We start from the raw sequence: 16154 nt of genomic DNA on the forward strand, positions 1-16154 counted from the left end.
ACACAGAAATTATTAAATAGATGCTCATGGATTAGAACCAGTGCAAAAGATAGTACAGGATTAGGAAACCACACTCAACCCAACAAAAGGGAAGGGAAATTTGAATTGGAGCAGGGAATTTTAGTTTCCCTGGTGTATTAGTTTCTTTCTGCTGCTATAGCAAATTACAATAAATTTAGTGGCTTAACACAACACATTTTTATTCTCTTACAATTCTAGGGGTCAGAGGTCCAAAATAAGTCTTACTGGGCTAAAATCAAAGTGTTGAAAGGGATGAAGGGCTGGATGTAGTAGGGGAAAATCTACTTCTTGCCTTTCCAGCTCTTAAAGACTGCCTACATTCCTTGTATTTGCTCTTCAAAGCCAGCAATGGCTGATTGAATTACTCCGACCTCTGCTTTTGTCATTACATGCCCTTTTGACTCTGCCTCTCTTGCCTCCTTCTTTCATTTAGAAGGATTCTCGTGATTCTGTTGGGCCCACCTAAGTAATCCAGAAGAATCTCCCTGTCTCAAGATCCTTACCTTAATCACATCTGCACTTTATAGGATCCAGGGATTAGGATTTGGACACATTTGGAGGCCATTACTCTGACTGCTACATGTGAATAATACACAACTAAGATTTTCACCAAGTCCTCATTAGGAGTTTGCAAAATTAACCCAGGCCTTCATGATATATTAATTGCAAGTGATTGCTTATGTAGTCATGTTTAAATTAAATGTTTAACAAAGTGTTTATAGCAGTAATCATAGTTCAAGCCTAAATGTGATTCAGAAGTGTCAAGGTATAACCAGGGTTCAAATTCATGAAGCCCATCCCAGATTTATTGAATCCTTAACTAGAGGGAGGGCAATGATCTTTATTTAACAAACTTTCCCAGAAAAATTTGATCCACGATGAAGTTTGACAACCAATAGCCTATGAAATGATAAGCATTTTGGGAGAACTCATGCTGAGAGAAGGACTCAAGTATAATGTATTTGGCAGATAAGCAGGGTGAGTTCAGTCATTATTGTAGAATAGGGATTCTGTGTACACTCTTCTCCACTCTATTTGTGTAGTCAAATGTCTGGCTTCAACAAGAGAGAGGATTATAAGTAAAACCAGAAAAAGTCATTTCCCAAAACTTTGTGAAATGCCTGAGCACGAGCAGCTTCACTCTGGGATGTCCCTGAGTGACTTCCATTCTTTATTTTAGCCCATAGCTTCAGTATAGTGGCTGCAGTGTCTGGTAAGAAGTGCCTATGCCAGTGGATGTTATGGAGTTTTGAGGGAACAAGAGTTAATGGAGGCAGTTGTAGGGACTGTCAAAGAGGTCTGTAGGTGCATACATGCAAAACATCCTCTGGATTTCCCTGGAAATGCTTGCAAGTTATTCAGCAGAGGACTGGATATCTTCTTGTGAAAAATGCAGGCTTTTGTTATCATTTCTGTGGTCTCTGAGTCTTAGAAAAACTTATTTTACGTGTATATAGTTCATTCCTGAGTTTGGGTTCAGGCATCCCCAGCTAACCTTTCCTTTTTTAATGTCTATAAGTCTTAAATTCTATAATTCATTTAGATATTGCTAAAAATAATTACTTGTACCAGATAAGTCCCAATTGAACTTGCTAATCCATTTGGTTATTGAAGTTGAGCAGCCTTGGTAGACAATATCCCTTACAGCAGTTACTCCTGTGTGAGTGAATCATGAATAACATAAATGGCTCAAAAGTGTCAAGACAAAGATACACCAATGTTTCCGTTTGCTTGCTATCAGAAAATATATTCTCTACTTAATTCACTGCTCTTTATGTAATTTCAAGTTTTATGTGCATGCATTATGTAATTTCAAGTTTTATGTGCATATAATATTGCCTCTCTCTATAAAACTGTGTTCATTTAATTTGCATTGAAGATTTCCATATGCTTATAAGAATAAGGTTAAATATTGTGTACATAATCCCTAATATGGTGAAAAAATACATTTATCATGTACCATTGAGAATATTGTCAGATAAACCATTGTTAGAAATATATTCTTCTGTATAGAGATACTCTCTACAAATTTTGTCTCTTACGCATATTCATCTAAGAAACGTGACTCACTATATTTTTCTTAATGTTAGGTCATTTCTTCATGAGTTAGTTTCTTAGGTAGTAACTACTTTGCAATGTAGTTACTATGAAAATTTGAATTTTTCACAAGAAGGGAAGAACTAATTTATAGCATTGAAGGAAGAATTCTATTGGAATACAAAAGGGCATAATACTTTTTAAAAAGTGGCTGATATTTGGGTTGGAGAAAATGGATTATCTGGGTGAAGAGGAAGTATAAAAATGCTAAGATAGATTCCAAATACAATCTTTGTTTAATTTATAATTTGTCCTTGAGCAACCCTGGAGGAAGGAGATCAGCATAAAACTTTGAATACATCCTTAATACGCTTCTTAAAGGATGTTTTAGGAGCCAGTGATATAGTATATAAAATCTGGGAATATGAAAAAGCTAAATGGTGGCATAGGAGAGAGATGCATTTGGTTTGGTGAAGGTCATTAGCTCAGTAATTAAGAGAATGTCTGGGGAAACCCTTAGAAAATTGTGTAGGTAATTCTCTTTCATATGGCTTTTGGCTATTTGCATTCTTTAGTATTATAATTTTTCCTTAATGCCAAAGAAATCTTTTTTAACCTTTAGACTTGGTTCTTAGACCTAGAACTAGACATTTTTAATGATGTCATTAAGGTGATAGATGATTTTGGAGGCCACTATAAATTTTACTTACAAGTAGAAAGAGTTGGAATTATAGGGTACATATAAACAAAATCCATCTAGTGTTTATGTGAGTTTATGTTTATAAAGGCAGTTCCCACCTTACACACTGTATTTCAAAAATTCATTTGGAAGTCATTTGCTTGGAACCTATAAATCATTTTCTCTTAGAACCAAGTGGTCTATATAGTTACTATGTTCCCACACCAACTCTCAAAAGCTTCTTTAAACAAAAGCATGCCAGAAATATATATGAATATTAATAGCATTAAGAAAATAGCTATCAAATACTATGGTGCTTTCTGGAAAAATAAGTTTGAATGCCAGATGGGGATTCTGGAGCCTTCTCTCCTGGAAATGGGTCACTCTAGGTTAAAACCAAGATGGTAGAAGCCAAGTCTCTTCCTTGCCTTTTCAACTTCTATAGGCTTCCTGCATTCCCTATCTTGTGACTGTTCCTCCAGCTTCAAAGACGGCAACATCAGCCTGAGTCCTTTTCATGTGGCTGTCTCTCTGGTTCTTCCTCTCTTGCCTCTGTAATATAAGCCCTCTTGTGATTGCATTGGGTCAACATGGATAATGCAGAATAATTTCTTCATCTCAAGGTCGACTGATTAGCAACCTTAATTACACCTTCACTTTTAATTCCCCTTTTTATATAACCTAACATATTCACAGGTTCCAGAGATTAGGCTGTGGACTTCTGCCTACCGTAGGAACTACCCAGTAAAGTTGAATTTGCTTATGTTTAATGGTTTTTACAAGGAGCAAATAATAACATGTTCAAAGGAATTTATATAAGACGGTTGCAGTATTGGATGGCAGTTAAAAACTGAAAACAATCTGAATGTTTATCAGCAAGAAAAGGGATGAATTGTGATCTATTGATATAATCAAATATTTTTAATACTTAGAAATAATGAACTGGATGTGTCACATAGATTTTCTCTATAGTAAAATGTTTTAGGAATGTAACACTACATATGATCCATTTATATAAAGTTTAAAAACCTAAAGATTCTCTTAAAAAAGCAGTTTGTTATTTTCTCTGGCAGGACCTTGCTAGCTTAATAATTTCTCCTGGGGGATAGAGTTTCTTACTTAGTTCTATTATGTATAGCATTAGTATGATATTTCATTAACAGAAAGAGAGTTTTTAAAATAAAATATCCATTTAAATTCAATTTTATAGCCCTGCTCTATTTTTTATTTGGCCTCTGTCTTTTTTTCTTCAGCTAACAATTACCTTCTTAATGGGGCCAAGAATGGACACAAAAAGTTGGATTGAATGAAGTCAGGTTTCCTTATTTAAAGTCCAGTACCATGGGGGCATTCTTTCTGGGACATTGAGAGATGTCAGTGCACCAAATGGTCTTAAATATTTGAAATAGACCCTCCAAACCCTTGTGATCATTGATGGTTCCAGGGGAAGGGGACTTTGTAAAGACTGCAACATCACTGAAAATGATCAGGTTGACATCAGTATTAGAAGCCTGTAATGTAATAATTATGGTGATATCAATGAAAATTGAACCTTTTGGTAAAAGAAGTGACAGCTATTCTTGTAATAATAAATGACTTTGGAAAGCCTATGACCTTCCAAAATGTGTTTAAAAGCATTTGCTAAGGTCAGAAAAATTTTAACACCACATTTTTTTGTAAGTTTTGTTTACATATTTACATTTGAAAAAATATGCATGGAATCTCTATTTTGGGTCAGACAATGTTCTACCCTCTGATGTTACATTTGATTAAAATACATATTATAACTGAAAGCTACTTTATTTAGAAGATTGAATGTCAAGGTTTTTTTGTGAGTTATAGCTATGAGAAGTAATTTATCCAAACCGATGGTGTGTTTTTTCATCTTTAATGTCTATATCACTTTTTATTTTATAATTTTCTTAAACAATTTTTATATTTATTTCACTATATAAATATAGACTTAATTTTCATTTTAAATTTTTCTTATTAAATATTAAAAGCTAGTCTCTAAAAATGACTACTTTTCTCCTATATTGTTCCATGTATGCTGTGTCTTACTCTACTCTTCTTTCACTTAAAATAAATTAGAGAACTCTGAATGCGTGAAGAAATTCGCACTATTGGGTAAATAAGACGTTCAAATGATGCTGGGCATATAAAATAAGCTTAAATGAGAACCTAACAGTGTGGAAATAGTAAAAATTTTAAGTACACTCTTTATGGATCAAATAAACTACAAAGAGAAGCAAATATGAAGTGCTGAAAGGAAACCATAAAAAGCAAGGGCAGATAAAAATATGAGCTTTAAGGGAGTGATTAAAATAGAACTTTAAGGGAGTGATTTAAATAGCATACAAAGGTCGAGAAGAATCCTTTCTAGGATAAAGATAGAAAAATATTAACAGTAATTCTTAAAACGGCAAAATATTCAGTTAAGCATTTAACTATCAACTGTGACAACTTGGAGTTATGTTAATTTATAGGGATTTGCTTATTTATTTATCCACTTACCAAATATTTATTTTGTCATTGCTCTTTTTATTTTCTATTTTGTTTCATTCATCCAACATATATTTCAGTCTTCAAAAATAATGCTAATTAATTGTAACAATGTATAGAATTAACTAAAATGTAACATTTATATAAAAACATAGAATGGTGCTATTATACCCTTTTCTTTTTTATGGACATTCATTAAGTAAAACCATCTCTTAAAGGAGAGAGTGGTTTTATATCTTGGAGAATTCTTTCATAGAAAACACACACTTCCAAAATAAATACTTAGACCCCTTTAAAGGATCTTTTAAACATAGAAATGACAGAATATAATGCAAAAGACTGATATATTTGGGCACATAAAAGTGAAACAAAAACCTTTTCTACATTAAAATATTTAAGTTCAATATTGACAAGCTGAGTAAAAATGCTTTCCACAAATAAGTTAAATGACTGATTAATATTCTAATTTATAAAGAGCATCTATGTATCCATTCATGCATCTATGTATCGTCTATATAAACCTGTATGGCATGTGTCTTATTCTGTTTTCTGTTGCTATAACTGAATATCTGAGACTGGGTAAGTTATAAAGAAAAATATATATTTTACAGTTCTGGAGACTGGGAAGTTCAAGGTTGAGGGGTGGCATCTGGTAAGGGCCTTCTTACTGGTAAGGACCCTCTGTAGAGTTTCAAGGTGGCATAGGACATCACATGGTGAGAAGGCAAGGCTGCCTGAAGCATTGTGGGCCCAATGCCTGCACCGGTGAGCCCAGGATGCTGCAAATGGAGTCAAGGGAGATTTTTCTCCAGCTTTAAGACTTAAAGTAGTTTTTCCTGTTGGAGTTTAGACTTACTTGGGACCTGATACTATTTCCTTCTCCTCCTCTTCTTTTTCTCCCCATCCCCTCCCTTCCCCCTCCCCCAACCCCCTCCTCCTTCTTCTTCTTCTTCCTCTTCCTCTTCTTCTTCTTCCTCTCCTCCTCCTTCTCCTTTTTCTCCTTCTCCTTCTTCTCCCTTTTCTTCTCTTTCTTCATCTTCTTTTTCTTTTTATTGTTGTTGGGGGGGATGGTTATTTCTCCCTGAAGGAATGGGAATGTTTGTTGTATCCCTGTCTCACAAAAGTATTTTTGGAAGTAGATAACTTGTTTAATTTCAAAGGTTCATAACTGAAGGAGAATTTACTTCAAGATGAATTGTGACTTGAGTATCACCCATATCTGATGCAGATGAAGGTCTGGACTTTGAACTTTTGAGTTGATGCTGAAGTGAATTAAGACTTTGGGGATGTGAGGGTAGAATGAATCTACTTGTGTGGGAGAAGAATATGAGTTTTGGGGGACCAGGAGCAAAGTGTTATAGTTTGAATATTTGTCCCCTTTGAAACTTATGTTGAAACTTAATCCCCAATGTAACAGTATTAAGAGGTGGGGCCTTTTAAAGGTGATTGGGTCATGAGGGTTCTGCCCTCATGAATGGATTAACAGGTTAATGGATTAATAGGTTAATGAATTAATAGGTTATCATGGGAGAGAGTTACTTATCACAAGAGCGATTATGTTATAAAAGCCAGTTTAGCATGCTGTATTCCCCTCATCATGAAACATCCTGCATCGAATAAATGGTCAAAGACAAGTATAAACAATTCAGAAAAAAAATAGACATGTCTGTTATAGACTGAATATTCATGTTCCCTTACACTCAAAGATTTAAACCTAATCCCCAGTATGATGAAGAGGTGGGACCTTTGGGAGTTAATTAGGTTAACTAGGTAATGAAACCCTCATTAATGGGATCAGTGACCTTGTAAGAAGAGACACAAGAGAGATCATCTCTCTCTATGTGAGGATACAACAAGAAGGTGGCCATCAGCAAACCAGGAAGAGAGTTGTCATCAGTAACTGAAGCACTGGCACCTTGATCTTGGACATCTCAGTCTCCAGAATGCTAAGAAATAAATTTCTGTTGTTTTAACCACCCAGTCTATGTTATATTTGTTACAGCAACCCAGTAACATGTTTTAAAATTTCTTTGAAACAACTTTCCCAGAAAACTATTTAGTAATGGATATAAAGAAGTTTTAAAATGTTTATACTGTTTTACTATGCATGCCAGGAGGCAAGTACAAGAGCAGGCTTTTTTTCATATATTTTGTAAATAAATAAACAGAGATGAGAAGCTTTCCAGACTTTCAGCTATCACTGAAAGTCTCATACAAAGAAATACAAATATTTATGTACAAAGACCCTTATCACAGTGGTTTTTACAATAGAAGAAACTATAAATCATCTAAATCTCTAATGAAAATTAATAAATAGAATAGTTATATAAAATGAAGTAAATATGTAAATAAAATGTAATGTAAATACTAAAAATAAAGATTTTAAATTTTTTATAGAAATATCAAACATACAAAAGTATGGAGAATAAACATATAAAGATCTCACATGTAGTCATCATTCAGCTTGAACAAATATCAACTAAACACTAGCTTATTTTTATTATTCACTTATCCACTGGCCTCCCTCTGCCTCCACCTTGATTATTTTGAAGGAAATCTCAAACATCGCATTACTTCACCATAATTATGAATGTAAAGTTTTTGAAGTATTTATGATAAAAGCTGAACATTTTTTATAATATAACAAGGGAAAAAGCAAATTATAAAATGGCATATGAAATAGTATTCCAATTACTTTTAATGTGTGTGTATGTGTGTGCGCGTGCATTTAGCTGAAAAACAAATTTGTGGTAATAGACCAAAATTTTAAGATGGATTTATCAGAGATTTGGCAATTTATATTTGTTTGTATTTTTTCCAGCTTTTAATAATGAATATGCATTTTATGATTAGCCCCAAATATTACTATAAAAATAAATGGGTATGTAAATTTGATATCTTTTAAAGGTATCTTTGAAAAGTTAATTTGTTAGAAGCTTGATCCCCAATGCGGCAGGGTTGAGAGGTGGAACATTTGGCAGGTGTTTGGGTTATGTGGACTCTGCCCTCATGAATTGATTGATCCATTCATGGATTACTATATTAATGGACTGATAGGTTGATGGGTTAATAGGTTAATGGGTTATAACAGGAATGGGTGAGTTATCATGGCAGTGAGTCTGTTGTGGAGCCAGTTTGTCTATCTCTCATAAGTCCTCTCACCATGGGATGCGTTGTGCCATCTCAGGACTCTCCAGAAAGTCGCCACCAGAAGAAGGTTCTCCAGAGGCAGTCATGTGACCTTGGAATTCTCAGCCTACAGGACTGTAAGAAATAAATTTCTTTTCTTTATAAGTTATCCAATCTCTGGCATTCAGTTATAGCAGCATCAAACAAACTAAGACAAAATTGTACTTTAATAAAACTGTTAAAAATAAAATAAGTGGTTATCTTTTAGGTAATGCCACTCAATGAAGTTATAAATATGAGGAAATATTGTTAAAAGAGGAAGTGAGTTGAAAAATATATAACTTTAACTGTCATTTAAAAAGTGAATAAAAATACTTTGTGTTTTTATAAATTAGCTCATGCTTCCTCATTTTTAGGGGGAACAGAATCTAAGGTAAATAACACAAAATTAGCTTCCCCATTATAGATATACTGTTCTTCAAAACTGGGGAATATATGTAAATTCATTTTAAGGCTACTATTGGCCTTTAATGCCATCAAAGACCACTAGAAAAACTTATTGATCAAGCACAGCTCAGTTAATTAGACTTACTACACTAAGGGAGAACATCAATGTGTTAGAGATTGTTAATAAATTATCTAAAGAAGGAAGTTTCAGGAAGAAAAATATACAGGGCTTTGGGTGGTTTTAAGGCAGATTTTGCAAGATGGAGCTGTTTGGGATTGGTCAGAGTTTAGAGCATAATAACTTTGGTTTGGTGGGTATGGCAAGGAAAGGGTCCAGAAATGAGCTATTAGTCTTAAACACTAAGCTATTTTTGTTGTTTCATAGTTTTATCTTCCAGTGCATGTATTTACTGCAGCAAGTAGCTAAGTGACTTTTGCCTACTTCCCGTTTTGTTCAGCACAGACAGGAAAATATCTTTGGTCCTTGAACTTTCTACCCCAGGAGCAGTAATTGGGTTCATTTCTTATTTTAAGAAGTTTAAAATGAATCCAAGGACAATACAATTGTGCTCTTCTATTTTTTTTTTTTGTTCCATACAACGTTATAGTCTATCTCCTTTTAATTTTGTTTTAAAAATTTTATTAATAAAGACAGGGTATTACTATGTTGCCCAAGCTGGTCTTGAACTCCTGGCCCCAAGTGACCTTCCCACCTCAGCCTCCTAAAGTGCTGAGATTACAGGTATAAGCCACCATGCCCAGCCTCTATTTCCTTTTTTAATAGTCAAACTCTCATTTTATTCACTTAATCAATTGATCTCTTGTGTTTGCAGCACTGTGCCAGGTGACAGCTACAAAAAGTTGAATGAGCATGATCTTGGATAAGACAAGCATGCAAAGAAATACATGAAAGAATTTATAAGATGCTGTTCAAATATTATGCAGAGGGTACATAAATCACAAGGAGGAAACAGCAAATTCTATTAGGATAGGGGGTAGTTGGACAAGATTTTATACAGAAGCGAACCCTTGATCTGAGTTTCAAAGAATAAGGAGGAAGAGAGGGAAAGAATAGAAGGGAATAGTAAATTAAAAACAAAACAAAACAAAACAAAACAACAACAACAAGTGTCAACGTTTGGGAAACTACCAGCTAATGAGAATTACAATTTTAAAAATCTGTAAGTATTGCTTTACCTAGGAATATTTCACTCTTGCTTATGTTTTCTTTTCAGAATGTAAGTCTTATTTCCCTAATTAAACTAAAAAGATCTTGTGCACAAGAAGTCTTTTGATATACCTGTCACTTAGATCTGTGTCTACAGAATGTGCAAAAAATACTTTGATTGGTAAATGATAACTGAGAAGAGTAGGAGAAAAATATTGCGATTTGGACTACTTACTTTAACCAGTTTAACAAATGACTGTTATTTATGCAAGATTTTCACTGGACAGAATATACTTAGGTGATTCCCACAGAAGTTCAAGCAAGTACTTCTCCTCAACTCTACAATTTATAATTGTTTCCAACATTCGGGGTCAGATTATTAATAACATTGTTATTGATAACCAAACTCATAACAAGAGTACTTCCCTGATATTGATGCTCAGTAATTTTGTGTAAAAGAAATGGATGTATATGTAAATCACATTCATATTACCAAGGGTGAAGAGAAGTCAGCTAGGTGTTTTGGGGAAAGTGGTTTTTTTTTTTTTTTTTTTTTTTTTTTTTTTTTTTTTTTTTACACATTAATAAAACAGAACTCTGTGAGCTTTCCTCTCCTTCTTTGCAGTTTGTGATGCTGTTGTGATGTGGCCACACCTGGAGCTCCAGCAACTGGTTTGTTTCAAGGAGGCTGCAATAGCATAAAGACTATTGCTAAGGCATATGCAAAAGCATAAAGGTTATAAGCTAAAGATGGCTGAGCATGAGGATATAAGCAAGCCGTTTCCTTGATGACTGACTTTATTGAGTTGCTTTGCTATCTCTGTGCTGCTTAGCTCTAGACTTCCCCTTATGGAAGGTTATTAAATTGTGTAAAAACATGTTTGTCAGGTCCTCTACAACTTGCAGGAAAAAAGGCAATTCTTACTGAAATAATCAATCAGCAGCCAAGATATTGCTCTTATTGGATTTTCAATGAATATCTGTTCAATTAATGCTGCTTAAGTCAAAGGGGGTTGGAGGTCAAGAGGCCAAACTATTGAATAATCAAATATTATGATTTATTGATTTGCTGTTTATTACCACTTATTCATGGCTTCATATACATTTTAGAATCAATTTGTTAAATTCTAAAATAATCAGGTGTCATTTTTGCTGGGAAAGCTTTAGATCTGTAGATTAATTTAGTGAAAATTAACTTTATAATGATAAATCTTATCCAAGAGCAAGATAGGCTTTCCTTTTGAGCAAGTATTTTTCTGTCTTTCTGAAGCATTCTAAAACATTTTTCTTAGAAGTTCTTTACTTTCTTGCTAATTATTCTGTAGCTGTACTACCTTTGCCTAGAAATATTACATAAGATCTCTTATGTAATATTTGAAAAATGGTTATTGCTTTCATTGAAGCACGTTTATATTTATACCAGATCTCTTATAGTTTGTAGTGGTTTTTATTTTAAGTCTCTTTTACTTGAGTCTCCTGTTTTTTCAATCTCTACAATCCTATCATCTGAAAATAATGTTAATTCTGCTTCTTTTTCTGCAAGTTCGATAACATACTTTTCTTTCTTTCTCTTATCCTTCCCCCGCCCCTCCTCTTTCCCATCTTTCTTCTTTTCCTCCTTTCCCCCTCACTGCCTTTCTCCCCTTCTGTTTTTGTCTAAGAGTGTTAGCTAAAGTTAATTAGAAGCTGGTTATTATCTATATCACCTGTATTTTTATTAAGCTTGATGCTAGATCTTTTAATTACAAATACATTTATAAATAACCAGAAAATGCCCATCAGTTGCTATTTTATGAATGATTTTAATCCACAATGGATATTAACTTTTACCAAATGCTATTTCAGCAAGTACAGCAGTTGTGTATCAACACGGGTTCAGGCCTTATGCTGGTCTCTCCATGCTCCAAGAAGAGAAATAACTCTAGTTTTACTCTGTGTGAATGAGTAGATCTATTTCAAATTGAGTGTGTGTGGGGGATATTTAGAAATAGCATTGCTAGTCATAGGTTAGAAATTTACTTCTGACACATTTTATTCACTCTGGATAATATCCTTTACTATGCTTTTTGAATAGAAGGCTTAATTCAATTTAATTTCCTTTGTGGGATGTGGGGATGTTACTGTAAGATATCTGACTTGGAAGAGTAGTAATAGAATCATTGTATCCAGCAGATATAGGCACTTTAAAATGGGCTTCTTCTGTAACACGGAGGAGTTAGACAAAACAATCCCCAAAGCTCCTTTAGTTCTAACATTCTGTGATGCTCCTGTGATAATTTAATTCAATTACTTCCTTTCACAGAGAGGGAAACTGAGTCCCAGAGAAATAAACATTGGTCAAGACTATACATGGTAGTTAATTGGCAGCAGAAACAAACTGGAAAGCACAATGCTAACTTCACAGCTTGTTTTGTTGTTTCTTAGAGTGTGTGTGAGAGCCAGCCATTTAACTGAAGACAGAAATTCCAAAATATTTATCTACCAAAGAGCTGGCTCAACTTTTCACCATAGCATGGTTGCAGTGAACATATTTGAGTTATCAGTTCTCCTATTTCATGACCTAGGTATGCTACAATTTGCAATTTTAATTTTTTTAATTTAGGAAATTACAGATAAATAAATAAATGTAGCTCTTACTATTATTTCAAAATGTTCACATCAAAATCTGTGTAACTTTATTACTGTATTACTAAATTAATAGACGACTAAATCTTAAATGAATACCTGTTTATTATTCATTTTGATGGTGCATATAATATGTTCTTTTTATATCTGTAGACTAGATAACTTGTTTTCATAAAATCAAACCAAAGGAAAGTCAAGATTTTCTTTTCCCATGTCCTCTTTATGGCACAGTCAAGGAAGTATATCTATCTTTGATGTATTTGCAAACGTTTTGTTTTCAATATGATCCAACATTTTCCTAAATTTAAAGTTAGGTATAACATAGTACCAAAGCATACACCTTTGTTATCAGTAAATACATGTCAATAAATATTATCAGTATTTGGCAATAATAACATTATATTTATATTTTTCAAATTGATTTTATGTTACAGTATATTCTTTCCTTAGAAAGGGTGAAAGGACTTTATAGCCTGGGAAACTGAGGCATGGGAAATTGAGGCACAGAACTTTGGAGTCACTTTCCATCCCACAATTTTTTTTTTTTTTTTTTTTTTTTTTTTAGACAGAATCTCACTCTATCGCCCAGGCTGGAGTGCAGTGGCGCGATTTCCTCTCACTGCAAGCTCCGCCTCCCGGGTTCACGCCATTCTCCTGCGTCAGCCTCCTGAATAACTGGGACCACAGGCACCCGCCACCACGCCCGGCTAATTTTTTGTATTTTTAGTAGAGACAGTGTTTTACCGTGTTAGCCAGGATGGTCTCGATCTCCTGACCTCGTGATCCGCCGGCCTCAGTCTCCCAAAGTGCTGGGATGCTGGGACTACAGGCCTGAGCCACCGCGCCTGGTCACGTGTTTTTTTTTTTCTTTTTTTTAATGCAAGTAGAGAAAAAGCTCTCTAGTAATAGTAACACACACACACACACACACACACACACACACACACACAAAAACCCAAAATCCTACTCGTCGTGGTTCTTAGCGTGGTGCTTCCTTCCTTTAGCGTCAGTGCTGAAAGCACCATGTATTTGAATATTCAAGTCATTCACCTTTTGTAACTGCTTGAGAGACAATACTAATGAAAAAATATGTTTCACCACCCATGTTTTCCCTCCTGAAACATTCAGTGTAGTTTATTGCTTTTCAAGTGTGTGGTTTGAAGACGCACATATTTTCTTTAAAAATATGTAGCTTTGCTGAAAATAAATCTGGCTCATAAAAATTATAGAAAAAACTATTATTTCTTGGCAGCTCTGAATGTATGGCTTTAATTTCAATAAAAGTGCTATCTTAGATTATTTATTTATTTATTTATTTATTATCTTGGTCATTTAGTAAGTATTTTCTGAGCACTTGTATCTGCCTATTTTATGTGAAGGGGATATGGCAGGAAAACAATTTCTGTTTTCATGGAGCTTATATTTTAGTTGAAGAAGATAGGCGATATATAAATAACATAGTAGAATATATAGTTTGTTACCCGCTAATAAGTGCTTTGGAGAAAAGGAAATAGGAAAGGAAGGTAGAAAATTGTTAGGAGGAGAGTTAACAGCTTTAAAAAGGGTTGTGGGGAAGGCCTCATTGGGAAGGTGATTTCAGAAAAGCTTTGGAGAATATTAGGAAGCTAGCTCTTCAGATTTCTTGAGAGGGTTCTGTTGAGTTGAACAAAGCAGCAACAACATAAATGTTTCTCTAAACCTTCAGGCTGATTCACTTTGACAGATATACCTTTGAGATGATTACCAAACCATTTGAAACTAATTTCCTTCTGTCCCAGAAAATTGCCCAAGTGACTGAGAGCTTATATTTTCCTGGAACTGAGGACATGAATAAGGATTGATATAATTTTCATCTGTAATATTTCCAGAGAGGAATTGGGCACATCTTGACATTTAGGGAACAGTAGTTAGTAGTAAATGTTTCTCCAGAGTTTTTAGACTCCACTGTCACTATTTATTATAGATTAAAAAATTCATTTTGGTGGTCTGCTGCTCCAAGACAGTGAATCACCACCCAAATATCAGTCCCTCCCCATCAAAAGAAGAGATTATTCTGTTTCTGGTGTCTAAGAATTATTAAATATTTGAGATGAATTTATATTAATATGCTACCTTAAATACATACAATCAACAAAAGATTAAGCTGTCTGTTTTGTGATATTATTTATTTCTTCGAGAAACAATGAAAACTTCTCATTTGGTTTTGGAACTTACTATTTGGAACTTTATGATACAGGATATCGTATGTTAGCCTGAGTCTACCTCCCCCCTTGAAAAACGATAGTCAAATAACAAACTTTGCCAACTCAGAGGCTCTGAGCTTCCAGGAAGAACAGCAGACTCCTAAGGACATTAACGAAAACAACAACATGGGGAGGTTAAATTCAGAGAGAGATCTGCCATAACCAGCACGGCAACTGGTTGAAAGCTACAGAAGAGACTGAACTGATTCAATGCATGTCAAGAGTTTTTTTGTTTGTTTGTTTTATTTTAAGTTCTGGGATACATGTGCAGATGTGCAGAAGGTGCAGGTTTGTTACATCGGTAAACCTGTGCCATGGTTTGATAGGTGGTTTGCTGCACCTATCAACCCATCGCCTAGGTATTAAGCCCAGCGTGCATTAGCTATTTTTCTTGATGCTCTCCCAACCTTCACCCGCCCCCATAGGCCCCAGTCTGTGTTCTTCCCCTCCCTGTGTCCGTGCATTCTTATTGTTCAACTCCCACTTATAAGTGGGAACATGTGGTGTTTAGTTTTCTGTTCCTGCAACCAAAAGGAATATATATCATTCTATTTTAAAGATACATGAGTGTGTGTGTTCATTGCAGCACTATTCACAATAGCAAAGAGTTTTTAACTATGAGTTGCTTTAAACTTCTTTATCAAATAATTAGGATTGGAAAATATCATCATCTGGAAGTTTCTGCAGATGTCTACTCACACTAGACTGTGTCTTCATAAATGGATAGGCCACCTCAAAGATTTTGGTAGGAGTGGACATCAATGGGCATGTCAGTGATCACGGTTTTTACTTCACTGGCAAATAAAAATGGGGTTACTTATTTGCCTCCAATGGAAATTAAAGCATTCTACTGATTTGTATGCTTTCTCTTAATTAGTTACTACTATTCAAGAGGAGTGAAGTACCTGGAGTCACAAGCCTAGCTTTGGTTTCTTTGGGACAGCTTTTCAAAAATGGTGTTAATCACTTAAAAATATGTCTAAACTCTTTCAGTGCTAGGCATAGTAGGAAAAATAGAGCAAGTCATTTATTCATCCTAAAGACTTTATAGTGAAATGGTGAGTGGAGAAGGGAGGAAGTTTGCAGACTTCCTTCTAAGTAGGACTCAGACAGAAAGCAATGCAAGTTCAATGGAAAGGAAGGCTGCAGTGACATTTGTTTTTTATTTTTTCTTATTTTGCAGTAACATTTATTTGAAAAAGACATTTGAAAAATATGTAGAATGTGCCTGGGTTTGCAGTTTGCTTCTGATATTCACTAACGATGTGATTTAAGGCAAATTTCTCTAACCAGAGTGCAGTGG

Source organism: Macaca nemestrina, chromosome 2 (genome assembly GCF_043159975.1).
Source record: "Macaca nemestrina isolate mMacNem1 chromosome 2, mMacNem.hap1, whole genome shotgun sequence".
Lineage (NCBI taxonomy): Eukaryota > Metazoa > Chordata > Mammalia > Primates > Cercopithecidae > Macaca > Macaca nemestrina.